This window comes from Notamacropus eugenii, chromosome 2 (genome assembly GCF_028372415.1).
Source record: "Notamacropus eugenii isolate mMacEug1 chromosome 2, mMacEug1.pri_v2, whole genome shotgun sequence".
In the NCBI taxonomy this organism is placed as follows: Eukaryota; Metazoa; Chordata; class Mammalia; order Diprotodontia; family Macropodidae; genus Notamacropus; species Notamacropus eugenii.
Window position 1 is genome coordinate 520,338,169 of NC_092873.1, and position 22,326 is coordinate 520,360,494.

Below are 22,326 nucleotides of genomic sequence, written 5' to 3' on the forward strand. Positions count from 1 at the left end.
GGCAGGAGAAGAGCTGCTTGCTCTTCACTCACAGGTTGTTTGTCCTTTTTTTCCTAAGAGGACCATGGCATCAAGATGATGACATGACTTGCAGTTGACTTTGATTTGAGTGAGGGAGGGCTGTGCAAGGTCACCAACCTCTTTCTTCTCCTAAGACATCTGGGTCCAGTCACCTGATATTCATCAGGATGACTGGAGATGGTAATAGAAATTACCCGAAAGGAAGCAGACATATCTCTTGGAGATGTAGAATGCATTTCTGAAGAACAAGATGATAATTTTAGAAGAATAACAATGTGGATTCTCTATGTGAGCTTATCCCTGATAAAGCCTTTGTAATGAAACAAAATATTTCAAATCAAGTCCACAAGCATTTATTAAGTACCTACTGTGTTATCAGGAACTATATTAAACATTCAGAAGATAGAGAAAGGCAAAAGACAGTCCCTGACCTCAAGGTGCTCACAATCTGTTGATGGAGATAACATGCAAAAAGACACCTGCAGGATAAATTGGAGATAATCACAGAAGGATTGGAGATAATGATATACATTGGAGATAACACACTGCCTTCCCTCACTGAAAATAAAGTCATGTCATCATTTCTCTGATGTCTTGGTCTTCTTCGAAAATGAAGGATGAACACAACACAAATCACAGAAGGAAGGCACTAAGATCAATGAGGATTCAGAAAGTCTTAACAGAAGGTGGGCTTTCATCTAGAAACTGAAGGATGACAGGGAAGCCAGAAGTCAAAGATCAGGAGGAAAAGCATTCCAGAAATAAGGGGACAGCCAGAGAAAATGCCAGAGCTGAGAGATGGAGAGTCTTGTTGGTGGGACAGTCAAGAGACCAGTGGAACTGAATGAAAGAATAAGTTTCAGGGAGTAAAGTATAACAAGACTGGGAATAAAGGAGGGGCAGTTTATAAAGGACTTTAAATGACAAACAGAGCATTTTGTATTTGATCCTCCAGGTGATAGTGTGACATCATTCAATGATGATTGAATGGAGGATAGATTAGAATGGGGAGAGACTTGAGGCAGGCAGACCCAGCAAAGTTGTTGCAATAGTCCAAGTGTGAGGGGATAGGGGTCTGGACCAGGGTAGGAATAGTGTCAGAGGAGAGGAATTATTGAAGGGATGTTTCAAAAAGGACGCAAGCAGGTCTTGGCAACCAATTAAATAGGATAGGGGAAGCGAGATAATGAGGAATTGAGGACAACTCCTAGGTTTTGAGACTGAGGCACTGGGAGATTTGTGTCACCTGGTACAGTAATAGGAAAGGTAGGAGGGAGGGATAGGTTAGGGGAAAAAGAATGACTTCTGCTTTGTACATGAAGAGTTCAACATGTCTCTAGGACATGCATTTTGAGACTTCCAGTAGGTGGTTGCAGATGAGACACTAGAGGTCAGCAGGTAGTTTAGAGCTAAATAAATATGCTTCATTATTAACATGGAGATGACAATTGAATCCCCAGAAGTAGATGAAATCTCCAAGTGAAATACTCTAGAGGGAGAAGAGAAGAAGGCACAGGACAGAGCCCTTTGGAATAGCTATATATGTGACCTGGATTCAGGTGTGACCTACACTAAGATCCAGCAAAGGAGCCTGAGGACTGGTCTGATAGATAAAAGGAGGACTAAGAAAGCATGTCATGAAAACCTAGAGAGAAGAGAGAATCAAGGAGAAAAATGGTGATTGAATAAGTGAAAGAGGGGTTGAAGTGAATGAAGACTGAGAAAACACCTTTCCGTTTGGCAATGAAGAGATTATTGTGTGTTTGCTTGTCCTTTGTTGCCAAAGAAGACCATGCCATCAGAAAAATGATGACATGACTTGCACTTGACTTTGAATGAGCGAGGGCTGTGAAGGTTACCAGCCTCACTTCTCTTCTGGAACTATCTGAATCCAGTGTCCAGATATTTGTCAGGATGACTAGAGATGATCCAGGGTGAGGCAATTGTGGTTAAGTGACTTGCCCAAGGTCACACAGCTAGTGAGTGTCAAGTGTCTGAGGTGAGATTTGGACTCAGGTCCTCCAGACTCCTGCACTGGTGCTCTATCCACTGCACCACCTAGCTTCCCCTGAAGAGATTATTAGTTACTTTGAAAAGGCTGGTTTCAGTTGAATGATAAAATTGGAAGACAGACTAGAGAATTAAGAAGAGTAAGATGAAGGGAAGTCAACACATCTCTGTCTTTTTCAAGGAGTTTAGTCACAAAAAGGGAGCCCCAATGTGGGATAACAATTAGTGGGGATGGATCGGGTGTTTTTTTTTTCAGGATAGGTGAGACAGATTATGTTTGTAGGTGGTAAGGAAGTAGTCAGTTGACAAGAGGTGATTAGAGATAAAGGAGAGAGTGAGAAAGATGGAGATGACAGTCTGCAATCACTTGTCCATCTAGCAGAGATGATCTTGGAAATGAGAAGGGTCATCTCTTCATATGAGATAGGGGTGAAGGAGGCAGTACTGGGAAAAGGCTTCTGGTATGAGATGAGGAGGTAAGAAGAAGAAGCTCAAGGTGAACAGCCTCAAGTTTTACAGTAAAATGAACTGATGCAAAGTGAATTGAGCAGAACCAGGAGAATGTTGTAGATAGTGACAGCAATGTTATATGATGAAGAATTGTGAATGACAGCTATCCTCTACAATACAATGATCCAATACAATCCCAAACAGCTAACGATGAAGCATACTATCCGTCTCTAGGGAAAGATCTGATATTGTCTGAATACAGACTAAAGCAAGATATTTTTCACTTTCTTTATTTCTTTCATTTTATTCTTCTATAAAATACTAATATGAAAATGTTCCATATGACTATACATGCATAAACTACATATGATTATTTACCATCTTAGGAAGAAAGAAGGGGGGAGGGAAAGATATAATTTGAAACTCAGACCTTTAAAAATTGTGTTAACATATAATTGGAAGGAAATAATATAAAATATCACATATATGAATATACTTATTGGGAGTAAAATATGAGGCCAGTTTATCAGAAAGTGTTAGGGGGAGAAGGAACCATGCTCTCTTGAGAAGGGATGAAAAGATTTGAAAGAGATGCTGCAATGAATAGGAAAATTAGTTAATTAGGGAGATGTCTTACAGCAATAATTATGAGATCTTGTAAGATAAATTTGTAGTGGACACAGTTTTTTTTCTTTACTTTACTTTAACATCACATGAGTGAGAGTGAAGGCCTGTGATGGTGAAAGTGAATGAAGCTTGAGGCTTCACAGGGCAAGACAGATGATTCCATAATGGGGCAAGTCTAGATTGAACTGGTTCACCAAGGGGTCAAGATAGGAAAAGGAAAAGTGTGTGACTAGTGCAAGGGTGATGGCCAGGGAGGGCACTGAGGAGTCAAGAGATTGACAGACAAGGAAGGCAAAGAGAGAAATGGAATATCAATACATTTAGATCTATGTGATATATAATGTATAATAATAATACACACACAGATATATATCACATAGCTAATTTGCTGCTTGTTGACAATATGATTCTTAGAACCAATGTGATTCTCAGTCCATTTCCCATCATTCTGCCATGGTCATTGTGGAAGCAGTCACTGTTGAGCTGCAGTTTGTTCTGTATCATTCTTTGTGTTGAGAGATGTTATGGCTTTAGAATTCAGCTCCCATTGTTCCTCCTCCTGGGATGAGCTGTTTGGTACTTAGCTAAGCTGAGCTTCAGCATGTATGTCCCAACTGTTGGGAGTATGCTCTATGCCTTTCAGTTTAATGAACACTTTTTCAAAGCCTGTTATGTGTTAAGCACTGTTCTAAGCCCTGGGGATACAAAAAAGAGGCAAAAGAGAGTGTCTTTCAAGAACTTGCCTTTCCATCATGGTAGAACCTGCAGGAACCATCCAGTCCACTAACATAGACTTTGAGATCCAAGGTCACTTCAACATTAAGAGGAGGCATTAGAGGATTATGTAGAGGTCTTTCTTACCTCGGGCCCAAATTAGGATTCCTGCAAATTACATTGTAATGATTTCTACCCACAAGTGTCAAACAGAGTAAGTTGAATCCCTCTTCTACACAAGAGTCCTTTGAATACTTGTAGGTTGCCATCATGTCTCCCTTAAGTCCATGGTATTTTTTAAGGAAGCTGAGGGTCAGAGAACCATCTTGCTTCTGTTGACTTCCTCCTGTTTATTCTGCCTGTATCCTTTTTGCCCACAGCTGTTCTCATGTCATCTCTCCCATTAGACTATGAACTCCTTGAGAACAGGGTCTGGTTGGTTGTAGTTGTGGTTTTATTTTGCTTTTCTTTGTATTAATACTTGGGCTGGGGGCACGGGGGTGGCAGTCTTCTGTCATCCTTATTTATATCTTGCCACTGGATTCCAATGACTCTGGAGGAGAAAGTGAGGCTGGTGACTTTACACAGCCCTCCCTCACTTAAATCCAATTCACTTGTCAGTCACGCATCACTTTCCTGATGCCCTGCTCCTCCATGAGAATGAAGGATAAACAACAATACTTAGCATTGTCTTAAGCATGCAGTATGTACTTAATAAATGTTCATTTACTGACTGAAATGCCTTGCTCAAAGTCTTATGACTTCTGAGAAGGGAGGCCTGGACTAGAAAGCAAACTCCTGACCCCTAATTAAGTTTTCAGTCACCCCCAGATCCTTATAAGGAGGGAAGCATTGCTTCATTCTTTGTACTTGTGCCTCCAGTGCTTGATATATAGTAGGCACATAATAAATTCTTGATTTGATTTCCATGATGCTAAATGGTTGCTAAGAATGTTACTTTGGGTTATTGCCTCAGGTAGGTAGAAGGGACATTCCATTCTGTGTAGGGGAACCTGAATGTGTCTAGTCCAGAAGTTTCTAAACTGAGAACTGTGGGTTCCTCTAAGTAGTTATTACTAGGGATTTGCAAATCCATATTTGTTCCATGGATCCTCATTCTGATCTTTAGCTTAAGGTATGAGACATGTCACAGTATGCTAGTCAAGGAAATAGAACGTTTGATCATGCCTTGGCTTTCAGGACATTGATCTCCTGAAGGAGAAGCAAATAGGGGTCCCTGGAGGAGAAGCCCTGGCTTTGGATTCAGGATGATCTGCATTTAATCACTCCTCAGAAACTCCCTATGTGAGACCCTGAGAAAATTGCTTATTTTGTCTGAGCCTCAACTGAATTTTACCACCTCTGAAATGCCTTCCAATTCTAAATCTAAAGGACCTTTTGTAGATTGAACTAATAATAAGTCCTTCACTTAAGTATTTCTATTTTGAAATCTATATAGATTTATCATATTTAATAGGATGCAAATACATTTTAAAATATTGCTTATTATCACATACCTTTCCAATAAAAAGTAGCTATAATGCATTAAAATAAAAATTGACATTAAATTAATATCTGGTATTTATATAACATTTTATAAAGTGCTCTGTAAGAGCACTTTATGTTTGTCTTCTTGCTTGATTCTCATTCCACTTCTATGATGTAAGGGCTATTATTATCTCCATTTTACAGATGAAGACTCAGAGGCTGAGAGAAATTATGTGATTTGCTCAGGGTCACATGGTTAGATTGTGCCTGAGACGTGATTTGAACTCACATCTTCCTGACTCCAAATTCTATACAGTCTCCACTGCCCTAGACCACAATTACTATCTTACGTGGATCTGAAACCATGATTGTGAAAAATGGTAATTATTACTCTCTTCCAATGAGAACTAAAAGAAGATGATATATGTAAAATGTTTGGCAAACTTTCAAACTCTACATAAATGGGAACACTTCTAGGCAGAATTCTACAGGGATGCATAGCCTGGAGCCATCACTGTACCTTGGATCTCTGGATAAAGGGCCATATACAGCAATGCCCACCTCGGAGTGGTTGAAGTTGTCTCTGTTCCAGCCAAGAAGAGCTCCAGGGTGCAGACAACCAAGTTTTCTTCATTAAAACTAGAATGGATGTTATCCTTAAATGAAAAACATGAGGATCAGTTGGTTAATACAAAAAGAATAATTATAGCTGTTTCCAAGCATGAGAAGCTGCACCCTCAATGCAGCCTTGTGAAGGCCAAGTTGGCAGACCTTGGGCTTCCCTTTAACACCCAAGAATACAGTAACTTCCTAAGAATCAGAGCTTCAATTTCTTTTTTTCCTTTGAAATATTGTTTTTATTCCAATTATAAAGACAATTTTAAATATTATTTCTTAATGTAAAATGTTAAGCTTCAAATTTTCCCTTTCCTCCCACCACTCCATCCTCCCTAAGATTGTAAGCCATTTGATATAGTTTATATATGTAAACTCAAGTGAAATGTATTTCCATGATATTTATGTTGTAAAGGAATCAACAGAACAAAAGGAAGAAAATCCAAAATCATATTAAAAGAGAAAGTGAACATAGTCTGCTTCCATCTGCATTCAGATTCCATCACTTCCTTATCTGGATGTGAACCATTTTCCAGCATGAGTCTTTTGGACTTGTCTTGTATCATTGTTTGGCTGTGAAGAGCTAAGTCAATTAGAGATGATCATGGCACAACATCGTGGATACTACGCATACTGTTCTGTTTCTGCTCACTTCACTTTGCATCAGAGCATATAAATCTTTCCAGGGTTTTCTGAAATCTATCTTGTCATTTCTTACAGCACAATAGAATTCCATTACATTTGTATGCCGCAAATTCTTCAGCCATTTCCCAAATCAGGGACATCCCCTCAGTTTCTGATTCTTTGCCACCACAAAAAGTGCTGCTATAAATATTTTCATACATGCCCATCCTTTCCCCTTTTTTATGACTTACTTGACATATAGAACTACTAGTGCTATTGCTGGATCAATGGGTTTGCACAGATTGAATTCCTTTGGGCATAGTTCCAAAGTGCCCTCCAGAATGGCTGGATCAGTTCACAACTCCATCAACCACATATTAATGTTTCAAATTTTTCCCATTCTCTCTAGCATTTGTCATTGTCATTTTCTTTCACATTAGCTAATCTGACATACTTGAGGTGATTTCTCAGAGTTTTTTAAATTTACATTTTTCTAATCAATGGTAATTAAGAGCACTTTTTCATAGGATTATGAATGGCTTTCATTTCTTCATCTGAAAACTACTTGTTCATATCCTTTGACCATTCATCAGCTGGAAAATGACTTGTATTCTTATCATTTTTTTCTCAGTTCTCTATATAGTTGAGCAATGAGACCTTTATCAGAGACACTGACTATAAAATGGTTTCCAACCTTTCTGCTTTCCTTCTAATTTTGCTTACAATGATTTTGTTTGTGAAAACCCTTTTGAATTTACTAGAATCAAAATTACTCATTTTACATCTTGTGATGCTCTCTATTTCTTGTTTGATCATAAATTCTTCCCTTCTCTATAGTTCTGACAGGTATATTATTTCTTGTTTTCCTAATTTGTTCCTGGCATCACTCTTTTTGTCTAAATCACGTATCCATTTTGACTATATTTTGTTATACGGTGTAAGATTGGTCTTTAGCTAGTTTCTGATTTGTAGTTTTCCAAGTAGGTTTTGTCAAATAGTGGGTTCTTATCCTAAAAGTTGATATCTTTGGGTTTATCAAAGGGTACTGTGGTCAATTGCTACTGTGTCTTGTGTATCTAGTCAGTTCCACTGATCCATGACTCTGTTTCTAAGCCAGAACCAGATAGTTTTTATGACTGGTGTTTTAAAATATATTTTGAGATCTGTTACAACTAGGCCACCTTCCTTTGCATTTAAAAAAAATAATTTCATTGATGTTCTTGACCTTTTGTTTTTCAGGATGAATAGAGTTGCTTTTTCTAGCTTTACAAAATAATTTTTTTGGTAGTCTGATTGGTATGACACTGAATAAGTGAATTAATTTAGGCAGATTTGTAATTTTTATTACATTGAACTGGCTTACACATGAAGAATTAATATTTTCCCAAAAGTTTGGATCTGATTTTAGCTGTATGGAAAGTACATTGTAATATGTGCTTATAGAGTTCCTCTATTTGTGTTTGCAGCTAGGGTTCCAAGTAAATTTTATTGTCTACAGTAATTTTAAATGATTTCTCTTTCTATCTCTTGCTGTTGGTCTTTGTTGGTAATACGTATATACATATATATGTATATACATACATACATGCATACACATTAAACATATATATTACATGTGTATATACACATATATAGATATATTACACATATACATATATGTGTGAACAAATATAATATATATTTATATATAATGTTGATTTCATGTCTGTTTATTGTGTTTATCATGTGACTTTGCTAAAGTTGTTAATTATTTCAAATAGATTTTTTTCTCTAGAACTCTTTAAGTATACCCTTATATGATCTGCAGAATGAAAATTTTGTTCCCTCTTTCCCTCTTCTAATCATTTTTCTTCTTTTATTGCCAAAACTAACATTTCTAGTATGATATTGAATAAGAATGGTCATAATGCACATCATATTTGTTTCATCCCTGAACATACTGCAAAGGCTTTTGGCTTATTCCTATTATAGATTATATTTTTTATGATTTAAAATTTTTTTTTGATAAGTACCACTTGTCTTTTTAAGGAAACTTCCCTTTATTTCTGTATTTTTTACTGCTTTTTAAAAAACAGGAATGGGTGTTGAATTTTGTCAAAAACTTTTTTTTGGCATCTATTAAGATAATTGCATGATGTCTGTTGGTTTTGTTATTGTTATGGTTAATTATGCTGACAGCTTTTCCAATGAACCAGTCCTGCCTTCCCGGTATACATCCCACCTGGTTCTAGTGTATGAATTTTGTGATATAATGCTGTAATCACCTTGTTATTATTTTAGCTAAAATTTTTGCACCAATATTTATTAGGGCATTTGGCCTGTAGTTTTCTTTCTCTGTTTTGGCCCGTCCTGGTTTAGGTATCAGCACCATATATGTTTCACAAAAAGAATTTGGTAGGACTCCTTTTTACCTATTTTCTCAAATAGTTTTTATGGTAGTGGAATTAATTGTTCTTTAGTAGAATCCACTTGTAAATTCATTTGGACCTGGGGATTTTCTCCTCAGGAAATTCATTGATTTTTCAATTCATTTTTCTAAATTGGGTTTATTTAAGAAATTTATTTCTTCTTTTAACCTAGTTATTTTATATTTTTGTAAACTGTCCATTTCACTGAGGTTGTCAGATTTATTGGTGTCCAATTAGGCAAAATAGCTTGTAATTATTGCTTTAATTTTCTTATATTTGAGTAAATTCACCCTTTTAATTTTCAATGCCAGTAATTTGATTTTCTTCTTTCTTTTTTTCAATCAAATCAACCAATACTTTGTCTATTTCCTTTCTCTTTTTCATAAAACCAGCACTTAGTTTGATTTATTAATTTTCTTACTTTCCATTTTCTTAATTTCTCCGTTAAGTTTCAGGATTTTCAGTTGGATGTTATTTGGGGATTTTAAATTTATTCTTTTTCCAATTTTTCTAGTTGCATATCCAATTTATTAAACTTCTCTTCCTCTGCTTTGTTGGTACAAGCAATTAGAGATATCAATTATCACCTAAGCACTGTTCTGGTTGCATCCCATACATTGTGGTATGTTGTCTCATTATTGTCATTTTCTTTGTTGAAATTAATGATTGTTTCTATAATTTGTTCTTTGACTCATACTTTAGGATTAGATTATTTATTTTTCAATTAATTTTTAATAAATGTAATTTTTATTGCAACACATTCTGAAGATTTAATATTTTTACCTTTCTGCATTTGATTTTGAGTTTTTTATGTCCTAATACATGGTCAGTTTTTATGTAGATGCCATGTACAGCTAAGAAAAATGTATATTGTTTTCTATCTGCATTCAGTATTCTCCAGAGACCTATCATTTGTAACTTTTCTAAAATTCTATTCACCTCATTAATTTCTTTTTCTTGTTTAGATATTTCCACGCCTGAGAAGGTAATGTTGAGGTCCTCCACTATTATAGCTTATTTTTTAAATATAAGATTCAAGAAAAACATAAAAAGTTAGACAAGGAAGAAAAAAGAAAACATTTCATTCAATAAGGTTAAACGGTTTACATCCCCTACATAGGAAGATGATACTGGTGACTCTTAAGAACGGTATCCCTATTAGAGCTCTTAGAAGGAATATGTATATATATATATATATATATATATATATATATATATATATATATATATATATATATAGAGAGAGAGAGAGAGAGAGAGAGAGAGAGAGAGAGAGAGAGAGACAGAGACAGAGACAGAGAGACAGAGAGAGACAGAGACAGAGAGACAGAGAGACAGAGAGACAGAGACAGAGACAGAGAGACAGAGACAGAGACAGAGAGACAGAGACAGAGAGACAGAGAGTCAGAGAGAGACAGAGAGACAGAGACAGAGAGTGTGGGTATTTAATTGACTTTAATGGGAGAACATAAATAATCTAGGGGATAAAAAAAGAGGATTGCACTGGGGGAAGAGAGAGGCAGAATGGGTCAAATTATGTCACATGAATAGGTGCAAAAGACTGATTACAGTGGAGGAAAAGAAGGGAGGGGAGAGCATTGTTTGAAACTTACTCTCATCTGATTTTGCTCAAAGAGGGAATAGCATGCACATTTGGCTATGTATAGAAATCTATCTTACCCTACAGGGAAGTAGGAAGGGATGGAGACACTGGTAGAAGGGGATCAGATTGATAGTGGGCAGAAGCAACGCACTGTTGAGGATGGAAAGGGTGAAAGGGGGTAGAGAGAAAAGTATAAACAGGGAGGAAATGGAGTGGAGGGAAATAGTAACTATAACTGTGAATGTGAATAGGATGAACTCTCCCATAAATAGCAAAACTGATTAAAAACCAGAATCCTACAATGTGATATTTATAAGGAACACATCTGAAGCATAGGCACACACAAAGTAAATGTAAAAGGCTGAAGCAAAATATATTATGCTTCAGTTGAAGTTTTAAAAAAAAGCAAGAGTAATCATCATGATCTCAAAGAAAAAGCAAAAAATAAATTGAATTAAATGAGACAAGAACAGAAACTACATATTGCTAAAAGGTACCATAGAAAATGAAGTAATATCAATACTAAAAAATATGTGTACCAAATGACATCACATCTACTTTTAAAGGAGAAGTTAAACGAATTATAGGATGAGATCAGATTTGAACTCAGGTGTTTCTCATCCCAAGTCCAGGGCACTATCATGTGCAACATAGTTGTCTGGATGACCTTCCTTATTTTCTTCATAGAGGCTTTGTATGTAGGAACTTTGGCTTTGTATCTTCTGCACGAGTGATTTGATCTTCCTTGGCCCCATAATAACTGTCTATGCTCAGCCTTGTTTTTGTTTTTTTCCCATTTTTGCTCCTTTCCCCTGCCTATTTCTTGACCTTTAACTCTTTCTTAAAGTGGAGCTCGGCTTCCAGGGTGGAGGGCACACTCTCCCAAGCTTCAGGGGTTTTGTGCAGCTATTTTCCAAGATATTTCTAGGGACCTGTAAGTTTTCAGTTCTCCCAAGGTGCTACAATCTAAGGAGAGGTGTTTACTCCTCCCTTGGCCTGTGCTCTCATTTGTGAGTGACCACAAGCACTCTTTTCTGCTCTGGAACTGTGAGGAGGGTTCCCTCTCCACTGCTGCCATGAAATCTGCTATGTCAGTGCTCCTCCTCACCCCAGGACTGCCACTCAGGACTGGGACATGATCCAAGTGCGCACAAAGTAACAGGGTCCTACTTCACTGCTAACAAAGAGACCCTTATTATCTCCTTCTGACCCCCTTACTGCCTGTGGACTGGGAGCCAGAGAAGCCAACACTGTGTCTGCAGCCACCACTGCAGCTATCACTACTGATTCAATCATTCCCAAGGCTTGCTCCTAGCCTGCTGGGGCTGTGCTGTGCTGGAGCGGCCTGCCCAGGACTGTGTTCCACTCCCACCCTGGCATGACAGACTCTTCTTACTGACCTTCTAAGTTGTCCCTGGTTTGTCTGGGCCAGGAAGTCTGGAAACTCTCACAGTTGCCAGCAATTCAGTTGTCCCAAGGCTTGCTCTGGCTTTCCTGGGGCCTGTTCTTCTCTGGACTACATTCCTCTTTCAGCCTGGTGCAACAGACCTTTCCTGCTTTCCTTGTGGGTTGTATTGGCTGGAATTTCTTTCACGCCATCTTTTTATGAACTATGATGCTCTAGAATTTGTTTAGAATCATTTTTTAAAGGGATTTGGAGGGGTTTGTAGGAGAACTGTAGTCAGTCCCTGCATTTACACTGCTCTTTTGGCTCCACTGGCCTCAATGATCTACCTTTAGTTCTAGATTCATCCCTCACCTATTTCATGCTCTCAAAATAGAGCACTAAATCAAAAGAGTAGAGTACATATGTCCATGCTCCATGTTGGTTAGGATAAATTTTTTATTCTCTTTTGGTTTCAGTTTCTTTATCTGTGAAATGGAGATAATACCTATGGTAGCTATCTCATGGGATTGCTTGGAGAGGGGAAAAAAATCTAAAACATTTTGTAAGCCTTGAAGTACCATATACATCTAAGCAGTTGTTTTATTGTCATTTCTTGGCTTTTTTATTTTTATGGGTTGTAATAGATATTTTACTCCAATTGATTGACTGATTTAATAAAAAGAGAACCAGTAGTATTGAAATGCTTTACAGTTTGTCAACTACTTTTCCCATAATCCTGTGGGGTTGGTAGTGCCAATAATATTGTACTCATTTTTCAAATGAAGATATTGAGACTTAGAGAAATCATTTGTTCCCAGGTAAACTTAACTGATGAATTCAGGATGAGGAATCCAAAGAGAGGTCCAGCATTTTTGAACTATACGGGACATAATGACAAAATCTTGAAGCTGGAATGGAACTCTAACAATGTCAAACTTAAAATGAAATGTATCCATTAAACCACAGGGAAGGATCCCTGGGTGCTGCATATTGACTTATGTTATCTATGTTCTAATGTATTTTTATTTATTTTATTAAGTATGTCTAAGTTATATTTTAATCTGTTTATAATCCTCAGAAATGACTTGGGCTGCAATGCTGCCTACATGTTTGACTATTGCACATATTAACAAAGGTGGTTGTACTTTAATTGTGCATATAAAATTGAAAATACAGCTAATTTTTATAGTGTGGTGAACATAGAGACAATAATTCTGAATAGGGTTATGGGTAGATAGAATATCTTAATGTTATAGATGGAAACAGTGAGGTGCAGAGAGATGAATTTCTAGGGATGAAATACTTAAGTCTAGACAATCTCACTCGAAGTAGGTTCTAATTAAAAGGACATTAGACTTGGACACAGAAAGAATTGGGTTCAAATCCAGCCTCAGTTTCCTAATAACTGTGTGACTGGAACACATTAACTAACCTCTCTATGCCTCAGTTTTCATTCACATAAAATCAGGGGGTTGATCTCAGTGAGCCCTATGGTCCCTTCTAGTTCCAAATAAAAATCATGAGCTCTCCTCTAGCAAGCTCCATTACTTTTACTCTTTAACTCTCAGGGTTGTTGTTGAGGCACGATATTTACATTTTGATGTTGAAATATTTTAACACACATCCCCCAAACTCTACACTTTTTTTTTTGTTTTAGACACAATGCCCACTCTCTGTTATCTGCATTACCTTGGACAGCTCCTTCAGGTAAGCATCAATGAAGTCTAGGGTCTCCTCTGGGTTTAGATCTTCCTTATGTTGTTTGATCACAAGTTTTACAAAGGACTGTAGCTTCTTCCATTCTCTAAAGATCTCCTGGTGAGATCCTGGCAGGAATTTCATTATCCAAGGAAACATATTGTAGAGCTAAATAATATGAAAGAGGGCAGGGGGAGGAGGAATGAGTGTCATTTCCTGTCAGGCTGCCTTGTCTTTTCATCTTTCTCACCCTGAGTCAGAACAGGGTCATGAAATTTACCCTAATTCCATGTCTAACCATTCAATCCAACCTCCCTGTAACCCCTGTCTAGCCTGAGGCTTAGTACTCAGGCTGGCGTTCAACCATCTTTGCCTCACACAACAGTCCCTTGGCCATGTCCTGATACACCTAAGTAACTCTTTCAAGATGTCACCAATGTAGGCATTCTCACAACCTACAAAGAAGGCGGGGAGAGATATTTTTCTAGGGAAATTGATAGCACTTGGGCCTGTATTTCCATTTAAGCCCCACAGAATTCCCTTCTCTTGAATTTCCATTTTGTTCCTCTTAGGGAAATGAGACAAAATGTTAATTACTCCCTTCCCTCATTTTCCTCCATAGCCAGACTCCTGAGGAGTTAAGTAAAATCATGAGTCAGATGGCGTGCTGGGGTAAGACATGAAGACCGGAGTCAGAATTCTGCCTCAGACACTTATTAGCTGTGGGACAAGTCATTAATTTCTCTCAGTCTCACGTTCCTTATCTGTAAAATGGGAGTAATAATAACAATTATTTCAAAGGGTTATTGTGAGGGTCTAAATAAATCTGTTGATCAACAAGCATTTAATAAATATCAACTATGTGCCAGGCACTGTGATAAATGTTAGTTATATAAAGAGAGGGGAAAAAATTCCAGTCACTGTCCTCCAATACCTCACATTGTAATGGGAGAGACACCAGTATATGCAAGATATATGCAGAATGCAGAGTGGTTGAAAGGTAATCTCAGAGCAGAAGGTGTTAGCAGCTTCAATAGAAGGTGAAATTTGAGCTAATTCTTAAAGGAAACCAAGAGCTGGAGGTGGGAAGGGAGATCATTCCAGGCATGAGAGACAGCCAGTGCAAAGTACTGAGATGGGAGCTAATATATATAAAAATCTTTACAAACCTTACCTTACAAGTAAGCCCTTGAATCCACCTCTCCCTGATTGGGTCTCTTGTCTCTGTCTCTTTCATTCTGTTTCTCAGCTGTCTATTTGTCTCTGAACCTCCTTCCCTCTCCCTCTCTTTCCTCCTTCCTTTGAAGAGGTAAGGACAAAATTCTTGGTTTCCCTTAAACTCTAATCAAGAAACAGCTTCTTCAGGAAGCTTTTCCTGGGCCTCCTGACTTTCAATGCAGCCAATACCAAAACTTTTCTCATTGTATTTATATATTTGCATATACGCTCACTCAGAGTCATGTTTTCTCCTCCAGTAGAACATAAATCACCTCAGGTCAGTGGCTTTCATTTTTGTCATTGTAACCACATCTCCTTGCACAGTACTTGGCACACAGTAGGCTCTTAATAAATGTTTGTAAATTGATAATTTTAGTAATGATCTTATAAAAACTTAAAAACTTTATAGAAATGTGTTTCCTGTTCTTTGAAGATCACAGTGTTCTGGAAAAGCATTGGGTCCCCCAAGCATGTTCTTTCATGTCACTATTTATAAAATTCTTATTTCTTTCCTCTCATCTGTTCAGCCCCTTTTACTGCTTAGAGGAACTCCTACCCAAACTGCCTGAGCTCCTCTCAAGCTCTCATACCTGTGTTTCTTTTCATGTTTCTTTTACTGTGGAGGGAGTACAGGGTCAAATTGAGACTGAGCGTGCCCTGTCTGGGAAGGGATAGTCTGTTACCTGACACTCCCATGTGGCTTCAAGCACTGTGACATTATCCAAACTCTTCAACAACTCTCGAAACTCAGAATCATGGTAGTCGAAGCAATGTCCAAAATTTATGGAGCAGGTGATATTGGAAACAGCATTGTTGATCTGAAAGTGGGGATCAAAGGGCTGTCTTGTTGATCAGAAGAGAAAGGGAACAAGTTGCTCTTAATTTCACTCATGTTCTTTAAAGGAATCCAGCAGAGCTTTCTACCTTTTTCTCTTAAACAATTTTTCTTTATTCCTCCCCCCATACCTGCCAGCACACATCCACTTTAATATTACTGTCTATGACCAGCTACTGCTTAGATAGATGTGAGAAAAAGAAAAGAACATGTTCATTTTCTAATGTTTACTCTAGTCTTGGGATTTAATTGGCATATTTTGTTTCAGCATAGGTTACCTGTGGCTTTGGGTAAGTTATTTATCTGGCTTTGCCTCCATATATCATCAGTAGAATGAGATAATTGGACTAGATGATCTTTGAGGGCCCTTCTACTCTCTATGATTCTATATGTGATATCATGTGCATAGGTTCACAAAATATGCCCATCTGTGTAATGGACACGTGTCCATATATGTTTGTATGTATATGCCAATACCTATTACTACATACAGGTATGTGAACAGTAGAGTTGAAATAATGACTGGGGATACTGGGATGAAAAGAAAATATATGAGAAAATGAATAAGGAAGGGAGACAGTATAAGGTAGTATGTAGGGTTCTGGATCTGGAGCCTGGAAGACCTGGACTACTTCAGACATCTATTAGCTGGATAATGTTAGTTCTGGCATCTTCTCTCTGTTGATTATTTCCAGTTTTTCCTGTTTATATTGTGTTTGTACATAGTTGTTGCATGTTGTCTCTCCTCTCATACTAGGAGCGCCTTGAGGACAGGGGCTCTCTTTTTCCTTTCTTTATCACCCTAAGATTTAGCACAGTGCCTGGAATAGAGTAGGCACCTGATAAATATTTATTGACTGACTAAGTGGCAGTGATTAAGTGACCTTGGGCAAGTCACTTAACTGCTCTACTCCTCAGTTTTCTCATGTGCAGAATGGGATGGAAGGTTGTACTGATGGGCTCCAAGGTTCATTCATATCCAAAGGCTAAGATAATAAGAGAAAGCAAGAGAGGAGGAAGAGAAAGGGGGAGTGGAGGAGGGTGGGAGGAAAAAGAGAAGGAAAAAGAAGCAGAGAAAGAGGAGGAAGTGCAGAAGAATGAATGTCTCTGCAATAACAACATTGGGAAAAGAAATAACTCTTATAGACTTAAGAGCTTGGAACCATACAATACCGGCCCCAATTCCAGAGGACCAACAATGAGTCCTGCCACCCACATCCTGACAGACAGGTGATGGCTTAGATTACACAATGACATTTGTGTTTCTGGGGATGGCCAATGTAAGAATTGCTTTTGCTTGACTATGTGTATTTGTTACTAGGGTTTTGGTTTTTCCAGTGAGAGAAAGAAAAAGATGAAAAGGAAATAAATAGATAATTAAAAATAATAATTTTTTTAAAAAAAATAAAGATAGCAACTTATGTGTGTATGTGTGTGTGTGTGTGTGTGTGTGTGTGTTCTAAGTAGAAAGGAAGAAGAATGATTAGGAAGCAAAAAGAGTTAGAGGAGGGCAGCAAGAGAGAATAGAGGCAGGGCTGTGTGTCTATGTATGGTTGTGTAGGAGTTCCTGGAGTGTCCAGTCAAGGCAGGCCTCCAGGCCTTGAAGAATTGACACATGGAGGGTCTATGTGTGGATGGAAAAAAATAATGGTAATGCCACTTAAGAGAATGAACCATTAAGGGGTTCCTTTCATTGCTTACTCTCTCATTTTTTTCCTAGAGGACAGTGTTGAGTCTTTGAAGACTTTCACAAAGGCTGGGGGAAATTTTGTCTGTCTCTGGAATTGGGATGACCTCTTTTCCCCTGTTCCTCCCATCCACAGTTACAGATTCTCTTTAATGATAATTTTGTAAAAGGATAATCAGAAGCAATTGAAAATATCCCTGCCTGACCAGTGCTCACCTTTTTCTTCCCTGATAGCCTCAATGAGACATCTGGCCTCCTCCTGGATCTGATCTTCCAGGGTCTTCTTTCCCTAACCAAAGTTTCTTACTGTCATTAAGGCAAATCTTCTTTGCTGTTTCCACTCTTGGCCATTAGATGTCATTAATCCTTAATAATAATAATAATAATAATAATAATAATAATAATAATAATAATAATAATAATTTATATAAACATTTCAAAAGATCTGTAATTTCACTGATGTGGTTATTCCCTCTACCAGCAATGGAATTCAATTGAATAGGCACTTAAAAAAGCAGCTACTATATGCCAAACACTGCACTGGGTATACAAAGAGTAAGGGCTACAGCTCCTGCTCCCAAGAACTCACACACTAATTAGGGAAATAACACTTCAAGTTTGACTGTAGGGCACATGGTGATACCTGCAAGTCCTAAGGACAAAACAGAGGAAGATGTGAAGGTTCAGAGGTCTGTAGGGTCACTAAGTAGGTTGTGCCTCTGAGATTCCACAATTCTCTCAAATACCAAAGTATGTACTATGAACCCTTTCACTCATTCATTCAAGAAATATTTTTGTTACAGGGAATGAAGATGCCCTAAACCTTGCATAAAGCCATGATAGAGATACAGGCAGTGTTAGAATGCCTGAGCTCTACTGGAAATTAAATTTCCATCTTGTTGGCAAGGTAAGACAGAAACTCCTCCATAAATGCATAAATATCTATCAACAAACTTTTATTATTATGTCTTGGGTACTGTGCTAAGCAGTGATATGAGCCATTATTATGGATTAATACACATGTTCAAGAGTAGTACAAAATTCCTTGATATCAGACACAGGAGAATTTATTATTGACAAGGGAAAGCTTCATGGAGAAGTTAAGAGTCTGAACTGGTGCTTGAAAAATTTCATGAGTCTAAGAGGAGAGGAAGAAGAATATTCTACATGAAGGGAATAGCATAGAGTACAGGCATCATTCACAAGGTAGAACTTTGGACTTGAAGTTAAGACTACCTGGGTTTATATCATGACTCTAATATTTATGAGCTCTCAGCTTCAATGATCTCATCTGTAAAATGAGGATGGAGGTTGAAATGGGTGACCTCTAAGTTTCCTTCCATCTGTAAATCTGTGATTCTATGACTAGGCTGTGGGTAAGGGAGGTACATTTGAGAAACAGTGCCTAGACTTGTTTAGGTGAAGTGTGGGGACATGAATATGATATGTCACAGATAAAGATGGAAAGATTGGCTGAAGGGACATTGATGACGTGGTAAAGAATCACAGACCCTCAGAATGTCCAAACTGGAAGGATCCAGTCTGACAGTACCTAACTCTAATTGGACCCTTACTATGCCTGGCCAATTCTTCTACTCTGCCCTTAATGACTCCCTGTCAAAATCTTTACAATGACTTTTCCAAACCTTTGTCTTCTCTCTTCTACCAGCAAGTTGAAATTAGGGCTGATGTCTATGCTTCCTTCTTCTAGAAGATATTTTACCATGGACTTCAATTCTATGCCTTCATTCTTTAATTCACAGCAGCATTAATACTCCTCCTGTTCTCTCAGTAATAGAAAAATAAGTATCTATAATCAATGATAAATTCTTCATCTTTGTTCCCATACCCCCGCCACCCAGCTTCCTCTGTATACAAATATGATACTGATGCCTAAACCATGAAGAACAAAAACAGGAAAAGAAAATTGTAGACCCATTCCATTAATGAATGTGGATGCAAATATCCTAAACAGAATTCTAACTAAAAGATTACAATGATATGTTAAAAAGATGATCAAGTGGGATTTATACCAGGAATGCAGGAACAGTTTAACATAAAGAAAACTATTAACATAATTGATTATATCAGCAATAAAACAAATACAATCATATGATGCAGAAAATATTCTTGATAAAGTACTACGCTTATTTCTATTAAAATGATATATTGGTATAAATAGATTTTTCCTTAAATTGATAAAAAGCAATTATTTAAAACCATCAGCAAGCATTATTTGTAATGGGAATAAACTACAGGCATTGGCAACAAGATCAGGTGGAAAAGAGGGATGCCCACGGTCACCAGTGTTACTCAGTACTGTATTGGGAATCCTAGCAATAGTAATGAGAGAAGAAAAGTAAATAAGAGGAATCAGAATAGGGAATGAGGTAATAAAACCATCTCTTTTTGCAGATGATATGATGATTTAAATCGCAAATCCCAGAGTCAACTAAAAAGTTAGAGGAATCAATGAATGATTTTAGCAAAGTAGGGAGATTTAAAGTAAATCCACATTCATCAGCAATCTTCTTATATATCACATACAAAACTTTGCAAGAAGAGATAGTAAAAAAGAAACTATTTAAAATAACTCTAACCCAGGTCAAACCCTACTTGGTCACTGGGGCCCTGATTGACTCAGAGTGAATGTAAATAGCAAATGTTTTTGTTTTGATCAGAAATCCCAAGGGTCTTCACCTCCCAAATTCTTTTTTATTTCTCTATGTGACTAGGTAAAGATGTCATTGTGTGCTTTATTTTTTGCCTATCCTTAATCACTAAAAGGGTGTTGCCTCAGTCAAACTGAGACCTGTTAAAGACCTGAGTTTGAAAAGGTCAAGGTCTCCTATTACATCTGGGGCTATCTCCAGTCTTTCTGATCTATATCTCACCACTGAACCCCAGATGGCTCTGGAGGAGAATGTGAGGTTGGTGGTTTTGCACTGCATTGCCTCACTTAAATCCATTTCACATGCATGTCATGGCATGACATTAGACAAAAAAAAACATGGAAAGATTTGCATGAAATACAGAAGAGTGAAATGAGCATTACCAAGTAAAAATATATACAGTAAGAACATTATTTTAAGAATTACTTTGAGCAGGTCATTTGTCTATTATAGATACCTGAAACTATAATGTATACACACACACACACACACACACACACACACACACCAGTTTATGGAGACATTATCTGTATCCAAAGAAAGAAATCATAATGATCACTTGAAGACAGTCATCATGTATCTCCTTACTCTCCAACTTACTCTTCTTGTACTGAAGTTAAATACTCGAAGCTCATACAACTAATCATTCTCTGGGATGGATTTGAACCCCTTTCACCATTTTCATTGTCCTCCCCCTCCATCCTATTCCTCTCCCACAACTCTCAGACATGAAGGAAGGAAACTTCAAAACTCTTTTTTTCTATCATATCTCTTCTAGTCATGAGGTGACTATAATTGATTGAAACCTTCAGGAATGATGAAGTACAGGAGTCAGATATCTTTTGAAAAATCCTGGAGATGAAAAATATTTCTCGTAATTCAAAGAACTCACCAAGTGTTTTAAAGATATGGAAGTGGATAGGAAATCATGGACTATCAATAAACACCTCATCCTGTTTGACTAGGACCTCCTTGATTAGTGGCAATCCAGTTACCATCATGAAAGTAAGGCTGCCACCATGGGTGCAGAAAATATCTCCATATTCCCTGGAAAACTGAAAAAGAATTAGTTTGAGTTGCAAATTTCCATGGCTTTTCAGGCTATTTTTAGTCTATACTGTCATCAGATGACATTCTAGCAATGTGAAACAGCAATTCTAATGGAATCCACTCAATTCAGTCTGATCCAATTCCATTAAATTCAGTTCAGATCACGCCAACACTTAATCATTTAACTGTATCCCAAGCCCTGTGTTAGGAGCTGAGCAGACAGTCACAACTGTCAAGAAGTTCCTTTCCTTGAGGAATTGGAATGGGAAGGAAATGATCTGTGAATATGTAAGCAAATATACAATATGTACATTTTATTTTTTTTTTAATTTTAAGTGATTTCAGGGGACACTAGCACTTGGGAGGAATCAGGATGACTTCCTGGAGGAGATGGCCCCTTGAAGCTGAGCTTTGATGGAAACTGAGATTTCCAAAAGCTTCAGGGGAAGAGGCAGTATAATCTAGCTCTGAAGTGGCTGCTACAGTTAAGGCAGTATGCTGGGGCAGGAATATATGACAAAGAACAACTCTGAGTTTATTATGGGGGAAAGACCTAGAGGTCAACATTTGAACCATTAGCAAGTTCATTGGAAGTAGTAGAAAGCAAGCTCCCAGAGGGCAGGGCCAGTTTTATGTTTTTTTCTTCAAATACAGCCCTAGCCCAGTACCTGACACTTAGCAGGTGCTTACATAATATTTGTTAATTGATTGATTGGGTCTTTCCCCCACTGAGAGCCATCAAAGTCCATTCAAAACTCAATACATGGTCTTTGAGAGACTGGGGAAAAACTAAGCATTGTTCCTACCAACATGGTCATGAGCTTCTCTGATTTTAGCAAGGCTTATCCTCAGGTCATAGACCCTCTGAGATTATGTCACCACACCCCTGTCTGAAGCCATTTCAGCTTGATAAAGCTCAAAAATGCATGTCTTCTGCTTCAAGGGCCTCAGACAGTGAAGTTTTTAAATGCATATAATAAAATATATAGAATTTTAAACGAAACCAAGTACATTAAAATGTAATGACAGAAAATAATGTTCTTAACTAAAACTCCATGGCCCAAGTTAAGTACCTCTGATTGTAGAGTTTGAAGGGATCTTAGAGGCTGCCTGTGCAATTTCTTCCAATCAGTCTATTAATGAACATTTATTAAGTGCTTACCATGTGCCAGGTTCTGTGCTGAGCAGTGGGGATCCAAAAAGCTAAAGATGGTCTCTC

The 22,326-nt window shown here is 37.6% G+C and overlaps 1 pseudogene; it reads right to left on the bottom strand.

Annotated features, from left to right (window-relative positions):
• LOC140523240 (cytochrome P450 2J2-like) overlaps positions 1 to 22,326 on the bottom strand; it is a 32,493-nt pseudogene that overhangs the window by 5,368 nt on the left and 4,799 nt on the right.